This window comes from Numida meleagris, chromosome 9, assembly GCF_002078875.1.
Source record: "Numida meleagris isolate 19003 breed g44 Domestic line chromosome 9, NumMel1.0, whole genome shotgun sequence".
Classification (NCBI taxonomy): Eukaryota; Metazoa; Chordata; class Aves; order Galliformes; family Numididae; genus Numida; species Numida meleagris.
In genome coordinates, this window is record NC_034417.1 from 16,206,030 (window position 1) to 16,228,732 (window position 22,703).

Here is a 22,703-nt window from a genome sequence, read left to right on the forward strand (position 1 = left end):
GCCTGAAGGACAGTTTTCTTTTGCATCCAACGTCTCTAAGAGTACAGTTTGTTTATAAAATGCTTTTTGCAAGTAGGGCCTGCCAGGAGGAACTGCTGGTCTGTTTATGTCACGGTCGAAAGTGCAGAAGACACCAGTACCTCTAGAAAAGGATTCATGCTATGATACATAGCAATAAATACCCACAAATGCTGCAGGAGATCAAATTTAGTAGGAGGGCAGAACTGCCAACATCCCTGTTAGGCTACTCCAGCATTAGGCCATTCCCAGTAGCCTCTAGCTACCAGATAAGATGCAGTGCAGACCAGAGCACCCCAGCACTGTACTGCAGACAGTTGGTTCAGACTAAGCCTACAGCCTCCCATTTGGTCTACATGTTGCAAGTACAACGTGACACTTCTTCTATGCTAATAAACCTGTAAGGGCAGGAAAGGCTGCAGGAAAAATGAGAACTACCAGAGCAGAACAGCCCCTGAGCTTTTGTTTATTGCAGACTAATTAAAACAAAAAGTATACCATAGCTGAACCTGTAATTATAGGTAACCAGATGTGTCATTCCTTGACCATACCATATAGCAGCATGTATATAAAGGTTATGACATTATTTCTCAAAGCAGTGTGCCAAAGCAAAGAGTTTCCCTGCACTTTGTTACAAACTTAGTACCTGAAGGAACTTTAGCTACCAAAACCAGAGCAAGAAATCGCTCAGCTTAATGCACACACACCATCCCTCAATCCAGGAATGAAAATTTCAGCATACAACAATGCTGCACAGTATACTGTAAAACAATTGATATTAATAAGAGATCCTTCTTTTAAAGACCATTTTTCGTCTTAATTTGTACAAAATGTTCTGAGTAATGGAAATGGTGCCAAAACACCAGTGGGATATTCTTTTTTTTTTTGGACTCAGCCCCACCCACAAATAAAATCTCAGTGTTTACAGCAATAATAAATTATTATGGTGCAAGCGATTTACCTGGTTGTTGAAAGAACCAGAAACAAAAGGACAGCACTAAAAAAAGTCCTGGACCTAAATCCAATAAAGCCTACAGACTTCTAAGACCCCACGGAAATCACTGTTCATTACACACTCCCAGATGAGAGGATGTTGGTTATGTCTGAAACAACCCAAGATCCACACGTTATTAATTTCATCCCACTGTCAATCACTTTCCAATCCATCCGACTGATATTTTCCACCCTGATCTTCAATATCTCTTCTGAGGACTGAATTTTCAAGTGTCCAGCACTGACTGAACTCTCTTTCCACTAAAGCCATCCTGGACGTCAATGGGAGCCGCACTGAAAGCTCTCAGGACTGTGGTGGGCTCATCTCTGGTCTGCTGCTGGCCCCAGAAGGCAGCACAGCTGACTGGGCAGGTACAAGGGCGAGACTATGGGCAACTGAATGGCTCCAGCACTCAAAATATGAGGCGTTGTGGGTCTGTCCTATGCAGCACAGGCACATGCAAAGAGATCCCTGTGGATAACTCTATTTTGGCTCGGTGGTTTATTCAAGCAAAGTAAATAAACCAAACATATAGGCAGGCTTGGCTTAGAAACAGATTAAAAAAGCCACAATGGTGTCTTGCACACAAAAACCGTTCTGATTGTTGTGCCTTGGCCAGAATCTCCCGTAGATTGAAATACAGGCTCTTCTTTCTGAACCATAATTAACGCTTTTATAATATTACCTCAGAGTTTGCCCAGGCCATCAGATGAATCTGACTAGCAGGAGAAAACGCTTTTAACCTGTGGGCTGCCAGACGGCCGGGTACCTCCTTGGCCACATATATTTGGCTGTCAGGTTGAAAGAAAGGCAGCAGATTCAGGGTTAAGCACTATTCCTGTCATGATTGCCCTGAACTTGCCCAGTTAAATTGCAACAGCATGGGTCTCCATAATTATCTAATTGTTAGTGTTGTGCCTTTACGTAATTTATGATGTAGCATTAAAGCCTGACCTCTGGTTTGAGATGAAGTGCAGTACTGCTGACATCCAAGCTCAAATTAGTAGGTAAGTAAGCACCCAATTAACGATTATGCCACTGAGCTTTCATTTCAATCTGACCACACTGCTACACTAATCAGTTTTCTAAGCCTTTCACCTTCCCCATAACTAATAAGCATTTCTCCTGCTTTTTCATGTCTGCAAAAGCCTTGTTATCCTCATAAAAAGCACTTCAAGATTGCTGCTTCCAGTAATTCCTGCATTAAGCCACTGGCCCAGTGGCACATTACCAGCTCTCTAGCCACCTGATCAGTACAACCCAAGGCACATAGCACAGGCAAGCTGCCACTTTACAGCAGAGAAGAGCAGGGACAAAACCCTCACAGTGCAGTGGAGTTGCTTTAAACTCAAACTGGTGCAGTTTAGATGAGAATTGGGTCCTGCCAGGGATCACAGTTTCACAGGAGTTTAAGGGCGTAGGACACAGGGACTGAATGTCAAAATGTATTTTGCAGATGACTAAATTCTGTCATATTAACAAAACAGTGACAAGTGCTGGAACATCAAGGATCTGGAGTTTTAATCTGAGATTCGTTAATCACCCTTCATTTGTCATGAGCTAGGGGCACGCATGGAAGGGCTTTGCCACGTGTAGACACTGTATCCCAGCCTGCATCACTGATAGGAATGTCAAGGTCCTTGAAAATTTGTTTTGCAGAGCTGAAGACCCCTTCATCTTGGAATGAGATTCCTGATGCTCCACAGACATGATGGTACAAGTCAGTGTAGGAATACAAGCCTATATGGGAGAAAGAAAAACCCACTTCATTGCAATTCTATCCACTCCATCCTCTCAAACTGCAGTTTTCCAGAGTTCCTCTGAACTCGACACCTTCTTCTACCTTCACAGGACTTGCAGCTTTTTCTAAGCAACCATCTATTTCAATCTAATCTCAACAATACAAGAGACAGCTCTGAGAAATAGGTGGTTTTTCAAAGGAAGAAGGCTTCACAGTTGAGCACTGCCACTGGGCCAGACAAGCTCTGCAGAGCTGTGATTAAAAGGTGGAGGTGTACACCAAAACAATTCCTGTGGAAGGAACCAGCACATTTTGGATGGAATCACATGCAGTTAAAAGCACTATGCATAAACAGGTGCAGTAAGGAGTGTCAGGAGAAAGGGAAAAGAAATAATACGTAATTAGTGTCAGGCTTAAGATCTGAATATCACATGAGGGAATGGAATATAAAAATCTTATCCACAAAAAAAAAAGGGTAGGAAAAAGCTGTGAGAAATGTTTAGAAAAGCTGACAGAGTCATATAGCCATAGAGACTAATTTCCTGTTCAACTGTGGAGACAGTCTTGATCAGCTGGACTTAATATAGCTTTCTCCATGGCAGCTGGGTCAAATAGTGGCCTAAGCACTAGAAAATTGCCTGCCACGTGGATGAGTTTAATGCACAAAAAGCTGTGCAGTAAGTAAGCATGTTTAGCATGCTCAAAAATAGATATCACTCTGAAGAGTTCTATGACACATCTAGATAGGCACAGCCTGAGTTGCTGCAAATTGGCTGACTCAGGGTAACTCATTCATGCAACCCACTTTTAGGGCCCTACAAGCAATTTTCTACATGACAACAGAAATTTCTAATCAGGGAACACACACACACACAAGGAACAAAATACCATCACTTCCCCATAACTCCACATACACATGGCAAGGCTTTCAGAACAGCAGCACCAATTTAGAATGCGTCACCACAAACACTCCTTGGCTGATAGCACCCCAAAGCTATGCCACTGTTCCCAATAGCTTTTAAAAGCTGCCACCTTTTTCTGGGTCTCGCTCACACGTAGTATGGTCCTGACTCTCCAATCCTTTTCCTGTCAGCAGCTGTATCTGCCAGCTCACACTTACATCCATGTGTTTTTTCAGTGGCACTAATGAGTACCCTGGTGGATTGCCCACTGGACTGCCCACTCACTCTTACAAATTACCATAGATTTAAAGAAAAAAGAAAAAAAGGAAAAAAAAAACTATTAAGGAGTCTATAAGGACATAAGCATGGGTTTTACAGCCACCCTTGCCCTGGCTGAGTCAACAAGAAAGCACTCTACCTGACTAATTGGGAGTCGCTCTGCCTTCTGACATCCATGCCTTCAGCTCTTATTCTGAGCTACTCGGAGAGTTGGGAATGTATTAAATTATTGATGAAGATAGGAAACTTATCTCTGAAATGCCTTTGGCAAACTCTTAATATTCTGGGATTTGGCATCGCAAAAGACAATGACTCTCTCTCGCTCCTGCTGTTGATGTCTCTCACCCATTTACTCCCACTATAAAATTACAGTTTCTTATTAAGTCCGTACAGTACAAAGAGGCAAATGGAGTTTCACTGTGTACAGCTTTGAAAGCTTCTAGGTAATCCATCTTTGGCACCAGAGCCTGCAAACCCCTCCATTTGTGGAATTTTCATTGATGACAGGAGTCCTCAGAGAAGCCAACCCAAAGCAGTCAGTTGTCATAAATATATTGGATAATTATCTTAATTATTTATAATAGTACCAGTAAGCAAGCCATCACTGAATGCATGGGTCCTGCCCTGGACAGGTCACATTTTAATCAGATGTGAACACAGTGTGCAAGACAGAGAAAGGGGATGATATACGGGCTGCCAGGTGAGTTTATTAATATTTCAGAAAAGGGTTCATCAGTAAAGGAGTATTAGCATTTCCAGACCCTTTGACATGAGAATGTTAAACCTAAGCACCAAGCATCACATGACAGACAGATTTTTTTTCCTATATATTTAAAGACAGTATATTCAAACATGACAAAGCCCTACAGAAATCTTCTAATTATTTTCTCTCGACTCACAGGGTTTCAGATTAACTGCTTTGGTTCAAGCTGTGTTAACTGTATCTTAAAAGTTAGCAACACTGATTGAAATCTCCTTTGGTGCCTTGAGAGGGTATAGGACAAAGTTCCCATATCCAGAAGGGTTAACAGTCCTCTCATTTTCATGTTACTTTGGTAGCTCAGGAGAGCATTCCTCATGAATGACACTGAGGGTGATATATAGGTATTAATTACAGCATCCTTTTTGAAAAAGCACCAGCTACACTTGTCATTATCAACAGGTAAGAAAGCAGCCTGTAACTACCAATGGACAGTGTTTCAATCCCATCTTTGAGGAGGAAAAACAAAAAGAAGGAAAAAGCTTAAAAGGGACAGCTAGAACCTGTCTGCAGACAGATGGCAACTTGTGGGTGCTCCAGGAATGGGACTGACGTCTCGAGACCCACACCTGCACTCCTGTTGCCCAACATGGTTTTTGTCATTCAATCCAGTTCCTTCAGGTGTTACATGTAAATAAGGTCTCCCCAAATCTGCATAAAGATGTCACTGGCACTGTCTGTGCAAATATATCCACACACACCAAAGTCTCCCCTTCTTCATAAAAAGGCTTCTACACAGATGAGGGCATCTGACCACACTGGGAGCAGCGAAAGAGGTTGAATGTCTTTAACCTATGGATTTTGCAAGTGCTGACTGCCAAAAATGTGTTTTTTTCAGCCAGTTGGTGTACCAGTCATTCGTTAATCAACCATGTTTTATTATCCATTAGTGTACATTAAGTTTAAAAAAAAAGATTTGGAGCAGGGATCTCATTCTTCTTGTTTTATCTCATTTTCTGTTCCCAGAGGAAGTTTATATTTTTTCATTTGAAAGGGATAGAATTACTGCAAAAGGGTCTGTCTGTACAGACAGATCTAGCTTTCTTTCTGTCCTCAACAGCTGGGTTATTATTAGAACTGGCAGAATAATTCATAATGAATAATTTGACACCTCTTTTTCTACACATATATTACAAGTTACCCACATCTATTTGTTACTCCGAATTATTAACTGTAGACTTTCTGCCAATAATTCCCAAAGGGGTATTATTGATACAATATCTTCCTTGTCCCCCCCATCAGGAAATCCTTTCATTAATTAAAGTCAGAGCAGGAAGCATTAATTACCCTTTGTTTAAAGGTAATAACTCATCATCTATAATCATTCCCCAGAGATGGATGCTAGCGTGATGACCCGAACTACTGCAGAGTTTGAATTCAGCTTTGGATGCAGATGAAAACTTAGCAAGAACATGAGGAAAAACAGTTCCAGACTCTGGGTTGGGTCCTTGCAAAAACAAGCTTCTGCTGGATTATGGACTTTTCAAGACTGCCTACATCCGTAAGAGATCACTTCTGTCTTGTCTAAAAGACTCAGACAGGAGTCAGAGTCTTTAAGCCACTGAGTGTGATCATTGCACTGTGAAAGCTCTATTTTGAAAGGTTAAGTAGGACTTAAGCAGTGAATAGATCTCGTTTTGGTGCCCAGAACAGAGGTGAATATAGACCTTTGTGCATTTGGTAAGCATGTTGTGTACATTCCTTTTTGCGGCCAGTTAGTTTTCATTGGAAATGAGCTGGGTCAGACAGAGCTCCAGGGACACATCTCTGCTAAGCCACTAGGTAAATCAACACACAGTGAGAAGAGAGCCCACGAACACACCCATCGGACCTCAACCTTGCTTCTCCTCAGCAGAAATACAAACATACACTTCTCTTTTCTCTAAAGGATAGAGCACCACTCTATCACATTAGCTGTCCATATGAAAAATGACCAGCTGAGATCATTTCTACCTAGAGGAGGTGCACGGCAATTGAAATCTCAGGACAGCCTCGGGTGCCTACTGGCATTCATATACATTGAAAGCACTCACAGAACTTCACAACAAACTCGCAAACCAAAGACAAATACCAACAAACGTAAAAGAACTGTCGGGTGCCAAACCAAGTCAGCCATGGCATACAGTACAAATGCAATGATCCTCTGAGACCCGCCCATCCCCAGCCATATGAAGGCTCTTAGTTATTTGAAGTTCAACAGGTGAGTTTAAACAACCTGTTTAACATAAAACATAAGGCTAAAAAACACAAATAAGCTAAACATATTGGCATTCTGGCACCTTATGCTGAATAATTCATACATAAGGTACTGCAGAAAAGAAACATATGGTTAAGCAGAACATTGTAGAACCAACCTCAAATGTACATGTCCAGCATTAGCCTTCTTGTGAAGAGTCACAAGACAGCATTACAACTGCAGTTTACCCTCATCTTCACTGATTTCCCATGGTGATTTCAATTTAACTTGATTTTTCTGTGAAACAAAGGAGGAATGCTTCCAAAAATCACATCTAAGAAAAATGTTAGGTTGTTATCTCTGCTCCAACACAACTGTACCCTCACGGTCTTATTGTATTTTGACACACTAACTGCAGATGTAAATTTGATGCATTAGAAGACAAAAGCCTGCAGGACTGAAGCCTCCCTTCCCAAAGCGGGCACCAGTTGCGGTTCAAACTGTCTGCAGAGAACTTGTCATAGTCCAGCCATCAGTGCATCAATTTTCTCCTGCATTGTTTGGAGTACTGTCCCTTACTGAGCACCATATGTATGTCTGATAGCTGCCATTAAAAATCATCATTGCACACACCAGTACCTCAAATACAGTCAGTGGAAAATAAACTCAGAATCCCAGCATGGTAACTGCTGGCAAACGAAGACTTTTAGTGTTATACTCAGCCAAAGTACACAGCTACTTTACTCTTGGCTAATGCTGCATCCTTTCTGAGACACCTAAACCTACGTGCAAAGCGGCAGCATTGCTGCAGTTACATCTTTAATCACAGCAGTGGTTAAAAGCCAAAAGTAAGCTAAACATATTGGCATTCTGGCACCTTATGCTGAATAATTCGTACGTAAAGTGCTGCAGAAAAGAAACATATGTTCTTGGTCCATAGTGACTTTACTGTAAAATATTTAAGAATTAGTCTTGGATGTATATATTCAATAGTAACCCTCTGGTGTGTTGTCAGGAAGTCTATCTGTACCTACATAGTCTCATTTGGTGTGCTGGTACAGTATGTATGTGTAGCAAAGGTCCAAATCCATATAGCGAACAATTTTTTCAGGTTATTCAGGCATTTTGAACACTTATTTCCAGCAAATTTGAATGGTAGCACACACTGCTTCTCACACACACTACCTGAAGCAACACGCAAAACTGCTCATCCTCCGCAAAAACACAGAGATAAGCATGTCAAAATTTGCAGCTCCTTAATAGCACCCGACCTAACTTGTACTGTTTTACATTTCCATTTAAGGCCTTGAATCCAGTCTCATCACATAACAGAGCTCAGAATCAGGCCCAGCATATCTGGAAACCCACCCAGACACATGCACACACAGAAAAAGCCTTTTGGCATATCTATGAAGAATAGGCCTTCCAAAAAAACATCCAGTATACAGATGAGCCCTCAAATTAGTAGAGAAAGCATGACGACTTCAGCAGAGGTGGCTGATGAAGAGACACACACATATACACCTCTGCCACCAATCGTGCTGCTAGGGCATTCATCAAATTAAGTACCAAGAGGAACAACACCTCTGATATCTCTTCATTTGGGGCTCCAGTAAATGAGGCACTAGATTAGGCCTGACAGAGGCCTAATGCAGCTTGAGCTTTTCCTGGTGTAATTAATTGGAACTTCGCCAACTTGACAAATTGGAATGATGAATCTATCTTGTATGAATAGAAGAAAAAAATGCATAATCAGTCAAAGATTTAGTTAAGACAGCTTCTCTCTGACTCCCTGCCATAGCTAAATCCATTAAGGCGAGGAAACATCACTTTAAGAAAAGGCACTGCTCTCCGTATGTTCAATTTATAACTTTTTGTTCTTGAATTTAATGGAGCAGTCAACCTGGACAGATTTGACTTTGGAGGGGTGAGGAAGGGGGAGGTGGGAAAGGTTGTTTTATTTTTAGCATTCTAATCTTCCACGCGCCTGGGTAGTCTGGGAAAGAAAACAGTCTCTTCAGTCTGAATGTGCTTTCATGGGTTTATAATTTAAACCTTTGGTGTTGCATGAGGGAATCTAACAAGAGCACCCCGTATGCTTTGCCACCAAGATGATTCAATGATAAAAGTTGCTTGTCAAGTTTTTCCCCTACTAACTTGTTTAATTGCAGTAACATTTAGGCTTTGCAGGATGTGATAGATTGACTGTTCTGCCAGCACTGCTTTTTCCTCTCTAATTACCACCCAGCTGTAAAGGCCCTTTCCTGACACACTTAATAGAGAGGCAGATAAAACAGGTTTGCTTACTTCTAAAATATATTTCTTTCATTAGCAGTTATTTTCCATATATTTAATTTAAAACATGTGCTTTCCTTGCCTCCCTCTCACTTGCTCAGCCATAAGAACTGAATTTTGAAAAAATCAGTTAAGCAGCTAGTGTCCCTATTTGTACTGAATGTTTAGAGAAACTTTACATTTCCTCTTCAAGGCCATGGGTTACAAAATAAGTTATTTAGACACTACGGAAGAAACACTTATTGGTTAAGTGAGAGCTGACAACGGTGGTTTTCATTTCAAACAATCCAGAATTCCTCATTGCCTCACACATGCTAGAGTGCTAGGCAAATGTTTAGCTGACATAATGCAAATGATTGGCCATAGATTTATTTGACAAACAGTTGAGCCGACAGCCCTACACTGCACTCACTTGTACTCTGCACAACCCTGCTGGAGCCAGGAGGATTTTGCTGGCATAGATGCGAGCAGAGCTAGACCCAAACACTGCAGTTCACACACCGAGCCACTCACTTCTGGCCACTAGCCAGCACAACAGCCACATTTAAATAAACCACCTGCTGAGTAGGGAGTTTAAAGAGCTAAGTGCTGGGGAGAGCTTTAGCTGGAAAGTGTATTGAACTTATGCAATAGGGCATGAAGTGAAAGGATTTCAGAGACAAGGAGTACTGGAGGCCATACTATGGTCCTGACCTCTGGTTCTAGGGCATGTACAGAACAGTGCTCAGCACCCTCCCCTGTCTTGCCTATGCTACCATATAGGGTAGAAGCTCTATCCAGAGTCCACCATTAAATTACACGTCCCAAGAAATGAACTGTGCCCAGCAGCTGCTTGAATTTCTTTCTGTTGATATATATAACAATGAACAGCAAAGAACAGCAATGCTTATGGAGAACACATTATTTCCCTGTTTAAATATCATTATGATGTTATTATTCAGAAGAACTTGGTTAGCAGCAAGAGGGGCAGAAATTCTTTCCCATAGTGTGATCCCTGTCTTCCCAAGCACCGTCTTGCCACTAGGCCTTGTCTGCGGCACCTCATGATCCCCTTCCCTCGGTTAACAATCCATTAACAAAGTTGTCTTCGAGCATCTAGATGTTGAAATGAGACTGCACGCTTTCTGCTGCTGATTATGTGCAAAAAAAATAACAACTGTGTTATTACCAATCTGGTGACAAAAATTCCCCCAAAGAGAGAGACTGAACAAAGTGACAGAAAGGCAAGAAATTCTGTAACAACAGCAGATTGCAAGTGTGTTGTTTGGCTCTTTCTTAGCCCCAAATTGTTTGAATAAATCTACCCAAGGAAAGCTGCAAAGAGCACTGGGTGAGGGGCTCACTCAGCAAGGGCCTGGGCAGCCCCACCAGCAGCCAGGCTGTCAGTCAGATCGCTCTTCCTCTGAGCTTCAGGTGAACACACCTGATGCATCACATCCACGCAGGAAACACACAGCCCCACTTTTTCCTCATTCACACTATTACTGCTTAACTTTTCACCTTTGTTCAGAAATCTCAGATACGCCCCTCTACCAGTGGAAACTGCCAGTTTATTTTTTATTTCTTTACCCTCAAACTGTCACACAAATGCCTTCTGACTTGGTGGTGACACAGAGGTTGCAATGTCAAGTTCAGCAGCTGACTCATACACTATTACTCACACAACTGTCATTCTCCTTTTAACCTCCCCAGCCTGTGTTTAAAACTGAATATCCCCTTAGCTATCTTGCTAGGAAACACTTTAAATACTTAAATCAAATAAAAATGTTATTTTTGGTGTGGACGAGTTCTTATTTAGACACAGGAGACCATGACAAGTAAATAATTTTAGTGACAAATGCCTTAAACCTCCACTCTCTACAGTATAATCTCATGGCACTGCTTCCATGCAAAGGGCATTTAAGGATTAATAATCAGCCAATGAAAAAAAATGTAGCCAATCTATGCAATATTACAGAAATATATTTTCCACAGTAGGTCCTCCTCCCCAGGTGGTTCTACAAGCATTGTCCAGCAGTGATTTGCACTCTGGCCCCTTTTTTCCTGATCACATCTCAACCTCTGCCCCAGTGGTGGGAGGGACGTGCCCAACGCTTTCTGCATCCTTGTTCACCAGATGTGATTTGCCCCTTGCATAACAGGCAGAACAACTGAGATCAGCAGTGGACTGTTTTACAGCCACACGGGTAGTGCTGCCTCACACAGGATCTAGGGAGGCTCCAGGGACTGCAGCTACTAGTGCACATACACACCCTGTGCAGCACCACCGTGCAAACCCGCATGCACACCCAGCATCTGCCCTCACCCTTAGCTCCTTCTTGACCAGAGAAACATGCTAAAAAGCACAACCTGCAAAACAGAGGTCTGAATTTGAAATGTCCCTGTGTCTGAGCATTTAATTCCAAAGGGTATTTCAGTCTATTAGAATTGTAGAAATTTCAGTGCAGGCTTCGAGTTTCCTTTTTCCCCCTCTAACTTTTCACTCCCAATCCCTTGTGCACACACCTGTCCCTTGAATAGAAGGTTTATTTTTTGATTTTTTTTGTCAAGCTATCCTTTCTATGCAAGAGTTATGAATTGTCTTTCTCTCTTGCTAGCCATGTCCCTGTTACAGAAGATCTTGTTCCAATAAATTAGTACATGCAGAATGCATTAAAATGAATTATAATAGCAATCTGATCCCCAGTGCCTCAGCAGAGCTTCTCCATCATGGGTAACAGCTGGTTCCCTTGGGCTTACTCTGCAGAAAAAACACCAGACCCCAAAACTTGATCCAGTAACTTTGTACAAACCTAACCAAGTATGGGGGGCATTCAGCAATTCCACTGCCCCCAAACTAGGGAAGACAGACCTCAAAGAATAAATAAAACTCGTGTGTGTGTGCGTGTGTGTGTGCGCGCGCCTAGAAATAGGTTACTGGAATATTACTCTAGAGTTGTTTGAGAGATGGACACGCTGCCTGTCTGAAACAAATTCAGAAAACTAGTGAATAACCTATAAATCCACGTGAATCAGGTTCCAAACTGATGTTGAAATATTTAGTGGAAGCGTAGTGTTAAGAGTTGATGTCTAAATACATGACTTTTCTCTCTTAAGAGCTCAAAGAATATTCAATGAGTTGGCATAGGCAACTTCATCTGAATTAAATGTAAATGCATTTTACCGTATATTATGTGATTACAGCCTCTATCTGCCTATGGTGCTATGTTTTATTACAGGCCACCAAAAATAATTAGCTGGTGACCCAGAAAACTGATATATAAAATCCTTTTAATCACCAATATGGCTTTCAATTAGATAGTGTAAACTTATTAACCTTTTTACTGCTGAGATTTGATTTATGGAATTCCAGCTGCATTAACATTGCAAGAGGAGATAGAAAGTGTCTTGTACGACACGTTGGGATTAACAGCTGATAGCTGGCTTTGCCATCACACAGTCTCACAGAGCAAAGGTAGCATCCTGCAAGTCCCCAGGAGCTCATTTCCATCACAGCTATGTTAAAAGTTTGGTCTGTGAAGTGAGAGTGTGTAATTTCCATCCCTTCAGAGACAAACCTGAACACACGGGCCAGTTACTGCTTTCAGAAAGAGTAGGAGCTGTGTGAGCAGTGCCTACAATCATGAACAATAAAGGCAAGGGCATGGTTCCTTTGGTACCTGAACTTACTTGCACTGCCAGAAATACCCACATATTAAATTTGGTGAGTTCTGGTGCACAGGAAAACTTAACAATCGCTTTATTCAAACAAAGACTGAGTACAGAGGGAAGAGCTACTCTTTTGTTCTTAGAAGACAATTTTCAAATGTGTTCTTTCATTTTAACTAGTCAGGTACTCCCCTCTGTAATGTAGTTGTAGTGTTTTTTCTTCACACTGAAAATCAGAGAATTCCCAAAAACTTATACATTGATCTTAGAGGATTTGTTCACTTCTTCCTGGTACCTGAAACGCAGCTAGTACTTTCTACAAGGTCTCAGGCATTCCTGGGTATTTTCTCATGGGGCTGTGTTTCTAGAGATTATGCAGGAGAGACAAAAAGGCCACTGCAAAGCCTGCTAATTAAAAAGCCAAACTGCTGATCTGAGTTAGATGATGCATTGAGATCCAATAAAAGATATAGGCGCCCAAAAGCTAAATACTATGTCATGCCAGACCTGATTGAATCAGCCAAGGATGGGAAGTCCTGTATTTCTAGCCCACACATATCATTCCATATATGCCATGAGAATACACTGAAAAATAATTAATCTTTCAAAACTTCTGTTAGCAGTTCTCTTCCTTATTATTGTTTAACAACAATGAAATAGAATGGCAATATTCCATAAGATCATTTCTGCTGTGAACACCTAACTCTTGGGAGCTGCCTTGAGAGGTCTGAAATTATTAATAGAATTGGAAAAAAAAAAAAAGCAAATAAATATCAGCTTTCAAATTTTCAAATCTTACTCTTTTTCAATGTTAAAAAGTATTTTACAGCAAATCTATCTTACAGGAAATTTTAATGCACAACATTCCATAGAAACTAGGTGAAAGTCATCGTTCACTTGAGTTTTTGCTCTCCAAGCTCAAAAAGCTTTGAAAGCCCCAGCAAAGAGAGGCTATGTGGGAAGGTGCTTCGATAGCCGTTATCTTTGTAGAAGGGAAATGTCAATATTTGCCGTCATCTTTCTTAGAAAGAAGTGTTATGGAATAAGACGCAGATTTTTGCTTTTGCAGAAGCTGATTCGTACGGTTATTCCAACCCAAACTGTGCAGAGACCCCCAAACCCAGGCAGCGTGGCTCCTACCTGGACACCCAGCAGCTTTACACCAAGGGCAGCTCTGACGTCTCCTTCTCATGAGACGGGATTTCTTGTACAGCAGAACAGCACATGCTTCTGCCATCCAGGTCACACCAGCTCCTCCAAGCACTGCTAAAGCCCATCACAGGGGCAGCAGGATTCTTAAGCACGTTCTGTTAAACAAGGAGAATAAAAATCAATGGCACTACATAATCCAGTCAGTGCTTTCCTTCGCTCACAAATCTTCATTTGTTCAGCTGAGAAAATTATGAACGCTGTCTAGAAATAATACAGTAAAGGCAGACAATGACAATTACAGCATAAAGACTAATAGAGATGGTGCTATGATTCTGGTATATTCTGTTCTGCTGAAGCCCATTTATAATTTTTAATAAAAATGGTAACACTTTATGATTAGTGGACACCATTTAATGCTCAATTACTATGAAATTCCTGGGGAAATATATATTAAATGCAACAGCTCTGTAGCTATACAAGTAGGGTTCCTTGAGATGGATGTTATCTCAGTGAATTCTAGGGGAACATCAAGTCCAGCACCAGTGCATTCAATATTCCTGCCCTCTGGGTCAGATATCTTTTCCCCCCCTCCCACCCTGACATTTGAGATGAGTCCTTATCTACAAAGAAAAGAGCTACATGAATTATATATGTGCTGCACTTTAAAAAAAAAAAAAAAAAAGGAATTTGTGGCACAGACCAACAAGGCCCTAAGCAGTGATTAGCTGAGACGTTTTTGAATAACACAAAAAGCTACAGCTCCTAAACAGACAATTTTCTCTTGAAGGCCAAAAGGTTTCAAAACCACATCATTTATAAAGGAAGCATTATTTCAGACAAAACACAAAACCTTTTCAGCAGAACTTACTTCCCTTAACTTCCCTTCAGCTTACCAAAGATTCCCCCTTAGTGAGAAAAGTACCTTAAGCTCTTGTCCTCTTCTTGTAGAACCTTTTACACCTTAACTTCCTTAGCTCTGTCTTACTACCAGAACTCACTACGATGATCTGAACCCTCGAACTTGCTCAGCACAGGTGGGATCACTTACCCTGAAAAGCAGGGCAGGACCTCCCTGATAGCCCACAGCTGCCAGCATCTATGCTTTCAGCCACAGCTGTTGGTGCTGTGACTCCCCACTGCTTTCCTGGCAGGTTGTGGGAAAACTTGTTTGTCCCAGAGGTATTTGGGAGGGAAAGCAAGGGGATGTGATCAGTGAAGCAGCAAATTGAACCCTAATAACGAATGGTCAGATCTTGCTGAAGAAGCCTTAACCCTGAGGCTCCTCTAGTTTAACTGCAATCTCTATTAGTAGCTGTTAGCAGTAGAAACAACAAAAATGACTGGGCTTGGTTTGCAAGATGCTTTTGAGAAGCTGAATCTGAGGCTGCCCTTTCTGCTTGGACATATCCACAGCCAGGGTTATTTGAATGCAGTCCTTAATGTGACTCTGTATGTAAAACCCACTGCCTGAGGGTGGTGGTGGAGTGGCCTCTACAGGGTGAGGGTGCTGCCCTGCATGCTTTGCTGTGAAGCCTAACGAGATTAGACAAGATATGAAAGATGCAGGGGTTAGGCACAGGTCATGGGAGCCTTCAGTTTGCAACACCACTAGGATCCAAAGACAAATTTAAAGGAGTACATCTCTTCCCAGACAGTAAATGCTATCAATAGCTCATTAGCAACTTTGGAAAAAGAAAGAGCAATTTAAGGAAGGGGGGCATGCTAAGTGCTCTGCAAGAAGTAAGATCCTTCCATTTAATCCTAAATCATATTTTGCATCTTCTGCTGTAATGCTATTTATCCCAGACCTCCAGGCAGCTTGGACACCTGGCATTAATAGCCCATTAATTACTTCAGCATGGGAAATAAATTTTAATATCTTTCTCTTTGATGCTCATTACTAAACATTTCACACGCTCCCAAATACAGCGATTCTCCAAGTGCCTCTTCACTACCTCAGGCAAATACCCACACCACTGGCTCATCTATCTTCCTTCTAGATGTAACGTGCTTTATTTTACAGTTTGACTTTAATCAACACCTCCCTCAAACCTGGGTGGCTTGTAAGAATGTTTACACCCTTATCCAGGGTCACCAGGTCATTTGGGAACTCAGGACAAGGTATTTATATTTTGTTGTACCCATGTTCTCATCCAGTTAAAGCTGATTACAACATAAAGTTTTGTCCAGTGCTTCAGTCTCTAAAGATGAAAGGTGGCATGAGGTATAATGGTAGCAGGTCAGCACTTTCAGTAAGCATCCATCTGTAAACAAGTCCCTTAAAATACTGCAGCAGTGTGAAAGGAAGCTGCATCCTAATTGGGTATAGTGAAAAGCCATAGGGCTTATAAATATAACGTGGAGGTTATCTGTCTTGCCAAAAAAGAGGTGGTTCGTTATATGAAGGACACATTATCCTTTCCTCTTCCTATGATTCAGCATGGTAAGTAGTCATTCCTAATTGGCTTACAGCTTAGTATGAAATATTAGGATGCCACACAATGTGATGACACAGCTGGATTCCTAAGGGAAGCCAAAGAGTGATCTGAGAACAGAAGAGGGACAAGAGCAGATGCAGATCTGAAAAAAAAAAATAGTTGTAGCATACAGAGTAGTATGTCATTCTTTATCCTCCTCCACCCGCATACAGCATGCTGCGTACAGCGCACCACTCTCCCAGTAGAGAGGCAAGAGACTTGTCATTTCAGAGTTCCTAAATAAAATGTGGGGAAAAATGAGATTGCTGGGAGTACTGAAATAGGAAGAGGCAGGCAGAATAAATCTGGGCAATAGCTGCCTCATCGTGAAAAATACACGGCACAAATTTCACCTCTCTCTGTGCATCAAATAATGATTTCCTCAAATTTATTCTTAACCGAAAAGTACTTGCCAAATTACCTACTCAAACAATCCATGGGTCACTCACGGGAGCTCGGCTTTCAGGAGACAAGCACTTTGAGTAGGCACCCAGGTCGTCTGCTGGGGGCTTGTTTCCTGGTCCTGGCCTCCATTCAGGAAGGTAATTAAACAGCTGCCCACCTGAAGTCAATAGGGCTATTCACATGAACTTAAGCACTGCTGATGCTAGGCTGAGGGGAATAGACTTCTCAGGGGGAGATTTTTGCTGCAAATACTAGTGCTAATTCAAAATTCACTTTCTACAAAGTCCTCCTGCAGTCAGCTGAAATTAGCTATATCTACTGTTGTGCCTGCCAGGAAACTTGATAGAATATTGCCCAAAGTGAACATAAAGGAGAAATAAACACAGCAGAAATTAATAACAGGAGTTCAGACCAGTAGGTTGCAGAAGACGTGTTATAAATTTCATCCAGCTGTAATGCAAATTCTGCCAAATGAGTGGGAACATCTCTCTTTTTATATCACTGTTTCACTGCATATTAATAGCAACCAGTTACTGATGCGGTACTAAAATATTAATGATATGGTCATAAACCTGAATCAGTGCCTAACTTGGCAGAACAACATAGGGTGACTTTTCAATCACGTGCAAACAAAACCACTTTTCAGAAACCATTTTGTTACCGTGAGACCGTGTGAGCAGAAGTAATTGTGTGGCTATTTTAGGAGCAGAAATTGTTAGTCCTCCTTGGAAAATCAACAGCCTTGTTGAGGTGTACAGTATGGGTGCCCAGATATTTATGCAAGGCTGAGAGAATCTCAAACCAGGCAGAAACAAAGTTCACGCAATTAATTAGTAAGATTTCGTCTACGATTTTGTCTGCAGCTGGTATGACTGACTTTTATAAGTACATTAGAGGGAATAGCCTCAAGCCCCTGGGGACTGATCGTTTCAGCAAGATTTAGCTCTTTGTTCTGGACTGAGCAGGATGGAATATGCTTCCCACGTAATGCAAGAAATCCAAAGCAAAATTCAGAATGTTTGCACCTGCCTGATGGAAGAGTGAATGTATTAATGCTGCATCGTGTTACCTGTAAACACAACAGAAATGTAAGGATGTTAAGAGGATTTAAAAGACAGAAGCTTTTCTTGCTGTGGCACCTTTTATATATTCCAGTCCACTTCCCAAGCCATCCTACTCAGGATGGTGCAAAAGCCCTCTACACAAGGCCACTGTGGGGATGCTTGATTGGATCCGTAAAAGAGAAAGATGTCTTGATGTCCCATTCCTCCTCACTTTATTTGTGCTCCAGCAGAACTGGGCTGGTCCATGTTATTATTCACATTTGTCCCTTTCTATGAAGATGATGCCATTTATCTACACCTTTCAATCACCTTTAATTGCAGTCATAAGTTAAGGCAGGGAAGGACAGGCACAGAGGGATTCTGCATACAAGTCCCATCAGTCACTGGCACTAGTCACTAGCAGGAACAGTCCAACCTGATCAAAGGTGCTAGAACACTAAGAAAATATTTTATTTCTACACTTACACAGGACACAGCTAGTGGCTCTCTCCCCTTCCCCTGTCAGGATTCCAAAGAGGCACTGGAGGATACTTAGAGCCAACATTTTACATAGGTGTATCATACCAAGACAAAGTCTCCACTTTAAAGGTCTTTCACTGCTTCATCTCAATCAGAGCATGAGTAAGCTGGCTTTGGTCAAAACTAACTGCGTTTTCAGTTTATAAGTGCAGAAAATGGCATGAAATTAACGTTACAAGGAAGAAAGGCACTTTCCTTCTAGTTTTCTATTGCAGTCACATAAATGAGGGCCCAAAATACCACTGAGACACCACTTAGCACTGTTGGTCCCCGGGCGGCAGGTCTGATCGCTGAGACAATGTCATTATTATTTGCTGACCAGAGTTGCAGCAGCCATTTACAGCAATGATAATCTCTCTTCATTATATCTGTGAGCAGACGCCATCGAGGTGTGACTGACAATCATCCCCTTCAGAATGAGTGATCATAGGTTTTTCATTGTTCTCAAATCCATTCGCTCCTTGTTTATTAATGACACAGTTGAAATTGTAGTGTTGCTTCTGCTCAGGTGGGAGACAGCAAACATTTATTTGATTGACACCTGTCATTAGAAAGCTTTCTCGTACATCTCAAGTGGTAAATAATGTAGTTTTACTGCAAATCAAGTTGCCAAGCATAGAAGTGGTTGTGGTTTACAGGTTACCAGAGCAGGAGAAAAATTCCACCTGTTTTGAAGCTTCTTCTAATGAAATACTGGAAGCGCATGGAGCAGTACAAGGACCTCTCAGCAGTCATTCCTTTCTGATCTCAGAGAACCAGCTCTTCAGTTCCTAACAGAGTGAGTGGCAGTTGTAGTATTTCACAGCTCCTTCACACAACAAAATAATCAGCACTAGTGGAGCACTGGGAAGACAATTATACCTCCAAACATAGCTACTTCTCACAGTCCATGGCCTGCACTGGTATTGGTGCCATGATAAATCTGCATCTTAAAGCTGCAAAGAGCATTGCCCACAACATCTCCCACATCTGAAGTCTACTCCAAAAAAAAAAAAAAAAAAAGATTCTCTCTTGGAAGAAGACAAGTCAAACATAACTCATTCCTTTACTCTTTTTCTCTCTTGCTGTGGTTTACAGATGATTGTTTCATCTCATTCTTCTGTTTCCAAGCAAGACCTTTCTAAATCCTCAGGCAATATTCAGAGCAGGCAGATTTTTCTTTGAGTGTTCAAGACTGATCTGATCAATTAAAAAAAAAAAAGGTTACAGTACATTTTAAACCAAATACCCCATACTATACAATCTCAGAGGTCATTCTACAAGAAAAATATGTTTTCATGGGTGACTGAAGGCAAAAAAATGATAACAGGGATTCAGTAGAAACTCCTTTCTCATCCGTCCTGTGGGATTTTCTGCATTGTTCTCTCCATTTAAATGGTTTAAAATGCAAGGGTAAGGCTGCTGAAGTCCTGGACAGGTGAGTATTTTCTCCAGCTGTAAACTAGGTACTGTGGAACTCACAGAATTCTTCCCAGCTGTTTTGCTTCTCCACATTTGTCTCCATTTTTGCTCATGAAATCTATGAATCCTTTTCAGCCACAGACCTTCTCCCAGCATGTGACACACAACAGGGGCCCTCAATCTTATCTCAAGTTGTTTGGGTCCAGCTGTAATGTAAACTGTCCTCAACACTGCAGCTCCCTTACTGGGTTTAGAGTCTCTCTTTGCAACAGAAAATTTCCAGTGAAGTACAATCGCTTCCACAAGGTGAGTGTCCCCTAAGGCCTCAGGAATCAGAGCTGACATAATGTGAAATTTGCTTTCCCCTTTACCAACTCTGGCTAAATAAACTCATCTTCTGTACAGTAGGACACACTTCATTTTCTGCCCTTCATTTTCTTCTCCCTCTTGTTGATTCCGAAAGGAGACCACATAGACCAACTATCACAGCCAATTTGATTTCCAATTTTCTGGGCAGCTTTGCAATCACACTCCATTTGTCACCTGAATGCAGTATCGAATTTGCAGCCTGGGTGTGAATGACTTCTGGAATTATCTCCCCTGGACAAGACACCAAAGCAATTCAAAAGCAAGTAAACAGAATGCCGAAATACGCCTGAATAGGATTATCTCAGGTTTCCAAATCCTAATCCTGTTACTTCAGTGGCTATCCATTTCTCTTTTCCTCTTCCTTTCGGGCTAATATTTTCCTACCCAGAACTCAGTTCAGTGTTGCCACAACAGTCAAATATATCCTGTAAAGTTACTCAGACTGCATGAACATTTCGCGTTTGGCAAGCTTCATTGTAACACCAAATTACTTTCTTGACAACCACTGACCCCAAAAACTGATGTGATCAAACACATCCCCCCATGAAAGAAAGAACAGGACTGTAATCAGTGTTACCATTTTAAGGGAAATAAATCCTAATCCTTTGCCTTTCTGTGGTATTCCTCTAATTGCTGTTTCCTTACACATTCAAACATCTACAATTTGGTTCCATTGTTTGAATGTCACTTGGAATCAAATCAGTGTTGCAGATACAACGTCTTTGAACCTTTTAGTCCAGCTGTGAACTTTGGGCTTAATCCTTTAGGGTGCCCTTGTCTAGCAAGCTTTAATGTATATTAAATTTTCTAAAAGGAGAGCGAAAGTGGTCAAAGCAAGATAGTGCAAGATTCTGTGTTTCATAAATTAATAAGCATCACCAACTGCATTGCTTGACCCTTTAAACTCTGTGAAATTAATATAAGTAGACAACCAAAGTGCACTCGGCCCCTGAAGAGCCTTGGAAGTTCACTTAAGCAATCCAAGTTTCCTTAAAGTTTTATAAGCCAGCTTTTAAAGCAAGCCCTTTGTACTTATTACTGGTGACAGTGAGCATTACAACAGCCAATGAACCTTTGCTGACTTCCAACCCCAATATGGTAGAGCACAGTTATCAAGGGAAATATCAGAATCAAAGCTTGTATATTACATTGAGGTCTTGACTCTTGAAAGAGCCCCCCATAGACTCTTCAGAGCATGTCAGCGAAATAAACAGCTAATATTCTCAGACATCTACTTACGATGTACTGATATTATTGTTTACTTAAGCACTTTTGGCATAGCTAAACGCCCCCCCACAATAAAAGACAAAGCCTCTTAAGAGGAAAGCTGTGATACTCTCAGCTCCTTTGCCATAAGACAATATTTTAAGATCTTTTATTTAGCCTGGAAAAATACTTGGCGGTGGTGAGTCAAGCAACACTAAGTTTGCATCTTAACCGATTAATGGATTTAAATTATTAAATGGCATTAGGTAGGCATGGTGAGGAATACATGGTCTTCTCTTAGCCTTCTGTGCAGGGTGAGATTGCCTTGAACAATGAGGCAAATGTGTATCCACACCTACTGCGTTTTGGCATTAATCTTGCAGTCACTTGTAATACTTGAGTTAGCATCCTGTAGAAATAAGATATCTCACCCTTGCCAGCTGATTATATTTTTCATAATGTAAAAGGTTCTTGCTGAATTATTCAGGTGTTTTTCCCACTGCTTTAAAAAAAAAAAAATAGAGACACAGAAAAGCTACGGCACGCTCTTCACAGGTATCTAGGAATAAACAGGCTGACAGGCAGTTGTGCCCAGTATTAATAATTATTATTAGGCTGTACAGCCCAATTGATGATGATGCTTAAACTATATTTTTTTCTAAATGGCAAGTTAATTTCAAAAACCAGATAGGTGATGAGAAATCACAGAGATTATCTGCTGAAGTATATCAAACTCTTACTGCATGTATTCCCCTCCACCAGCAGTGAAGATGGGGAGGACATGTGTTATCTGTTCTCTCTAGATGTTTAGAAATTCAGTTGAAGCATTTGGGGATATTTCATGACACTGTTTTTCACTTGTTCAACTCATTTCTCTGCCTAGATCTGGACAATGACAGAGACAATAATGCCACTGCATGGAGAAAATAAATACTTAAACATAGCACAGACATTTCATACATATACCATAACTAACCATACATGAGAAATTAAACCCAAATAGAAAGCAGAATCCAACTATCAGGAAATAACTGATGAAATTCCTTACCAGAAGCACAGGTAGCAAGAAGAAGCTGGAAAAATGAGGTACTTCTCATGAATGTAGCTTGCAGATTTTATGCAAAATGAATGTTAACAGGGATAGTCTGGTGACAGGTTTGCAGTCCCTGCCAGGCAGATACCTCCTCTAAGAACAGTGAAGTTCATCTAGTAACTCCCTTATAACGAAATATAAATTGGATCATAACCAAATGTTGAAATGCTTTGAGTTTATTCTGAAGTATGTTGTTTCAATTCA

General features: G+C 41.2%; 1 long non-coding RNA gene across 1 annotated transcript in view; it reads right to left on the bottom strand.

Annotated features, from left to right (window-relative positions):
- LOC110403682 overlaps nt 1-17,388 on the bottom strand; it is a 135,366-nt gene extending 117,978 nt beyond the window's left edge. The window contains exons 1-2 of the long non-coding RNA XR_002441792.1: nt 16,864-17,388; nt 13,954-14,120 (exon numbers count right to left, since the gene is read on the bottom strand). This is a non-coding gene — a long non-coding RNA (uncharacterized LOC110403682). The remainder of the gene's footprint in view (nt 1-13,953; nt 14,121-16,863) is intronic.